The sequence below is a fragment of the Halyomorpha halys genome, unplaced genomic scaffold (assembly GCF_000696795.3).
Source record: "Halyomorpha halys isolate HHAL.00 unplaced genomic scaffold, Hhal_1.1 Scaffold798.1, whole genome shotgun sequence".
Lineage (NCBI taxonomy): Eukaryota > Metazoa > Arthropoda > Insecta > Hemiptera > Pentatomidae > Halyomorpha > Halyomorpha halys.
Genome location: NW_027107612.1, coordinates 219,326 through 221,272, shown reverse-complemented (window position 1 = coordinate 221,272; position 1,947 = coordinate 219,326). Strand labels below are relative to the sequence as shown.

General features: G+C 25.2%; 1 long non-coding RNA gene across 1 annotated transcript in view; it reads right to left on the bottom strand.

Annotated features, from left to right (window-relative positions):
- The window catches only part of LOC106686218 (uncharacterized), a 2,923-nt gene extending 1,263 nt beyond the window's left edge, over positions 1–1,660 (bottom strand). Inside the window, exon 1 of the long non-coding RNA XR_001343977.2 lies at positions 1,437–1,660. This is a non-coding gene — a long non-coding RNA (uncharacterized lncRNA). The remainder of the gene's footprint in view (positions 1–1,436) is intronic.
- Between the last annotated feature and the right edge of the window lie 287 nt (positions 1,661–1,947).

The following is a 1,947-nucleotide window of genomic DNA, read 5'->3' as shown; positions in this document are numbered from 1 at the left end:
TATATATAAAATTGTAGTCCTTTTTGCCGATGATACAGTGTCATCTTACCAAGATCGCCTCAATAACCAATAGACTCAAAGAAGCCTTCAAAAAACCTAGTACATTAAGCAATGGGGGATAGATCAAAAGATTAAAAAAAAACCGAAGCCATTATTTTCATGAATATTGTTTTAAATGAATCTTCCACCCCAAATCCGCAATATATATTTAGAATTCACATTAAACAATACACTGTTATTTCACCAGGATATTAATTTAAAATTAGAAAACGCAAAAAAAATAATGTACAAAATGTTCACATATTTTAATAAAAATCAAATCTATCTACTGAAAATAAATTGATACACGTCAGCACTAAGATCTCTCATAACATGTTTCTGTCTCATGTGTAACTTCACTAATTTACCTAAAACAATAATTATTCTTATTTTCACAAGTGTTTAAGAGTATTTAACAACTATTCATAGAAGTTATAATAATAAAAAATAAAAAAATCCATTCATAATTATATATTTACGCTATGATAATACTTATAGAAACTGACTTATTTTTTCTCTTAATCTCGCCCCAAGTCTTTAAATTCTTTAGTAACTGAAATAGAAAATTATACGAAAACAACTACCTGTGGATGTAAACATATAAAACTTGAGAGAACTCCGAAACTCTTAAACATGAGAGAACTAACAAGTCTTACTAACAACTAACAACTTGTAAAAGACATCAATAACGATATGTATTTTATCTTATTTTAATTTTTTTTTTCTATTTAGTTTATTTTTTACCAGATAGTACATTGTTCATAAGTAATAAGCATCAAAGAAGAATGAATTATATAAGGGTATAACCCAAAGCAATTTAATATAATTATTGTACATACTAATATTTATGAAATTAATTCATTTGTTTATAAAAAAAAAAACGTAAACCAGAGAGTATAATAAACATATAACACTCCAAGCCAAGCCAATTTAATTAATAATTTATTTTTTAAAGTGTTTGATTCCAAAGTACACCTATGCAAAATATATGACAGAAATACAGATAGTATTTTTTTTCTATTTAAACTGTAAGTTAAAGTTTAAATATTATTAAACGGAATTTTGAAAATAATTAATACAACCATTATTACAAAAACAACCTGGCTGAAAATGTTTGTTAGTGTTAAATTTTATAGCTAATCAAAAACAAGTTAAGCTTTAATTTAATGCATAATACTGCATCCGATTGGTCTTGTTTTGGAAAAATAAATAAATTAGAATTTTTTCAAGAAGCAAGTGTTTTTTAAACAAAACTTTCGTCAAGAAATTTATTTATTAATTTAAATTAGACATTGTTCAGTAACAGTTAATGACGATTTATTACAATCTTTTGTATTTGTATAAAATTCATTAATTCACTTTGTTATATAAATATATATATATATGGATTAACTTACGTAAAATATTTTCATGTTGTCGTCTAAATTTCAAAACAATGACTGATGCTTGTTTTTAAAAGGTGGCTGATTTTATACTATCGCTTTTGTAGGAGGGAGGATTATTTTCTCGAAAAATTCCAGAATTTAAATCATGTTTTTTTTTATGTTGTGTTCTTTAATTGAAGCTAAGACTGGACTTTCCTTATATTTAAGTAGGTATGTATTGCAGGCCTATTTACACATCGAGTTCCTCCGATAAACACAATTGCTATGCAACTGCGGAGTTTGTTGAATAACAGTTCTGAAATTTATTGTACCTACACCGTCATTACTTTCTAATTTTTTTTCTTATAACATGTCTTAACGGAAATTGACAGTTAGAGAATCTTCTTGATTTCAATATCACCTAATAATAATTATTATTATTTTTAATTATAAATTATCAATCAGAATGAATGAGGAAGAAAATTCAGGGCTACGTATAAGAAAATATTAAACTGCATAAGAATAAAAATGTTCATTCATTTAA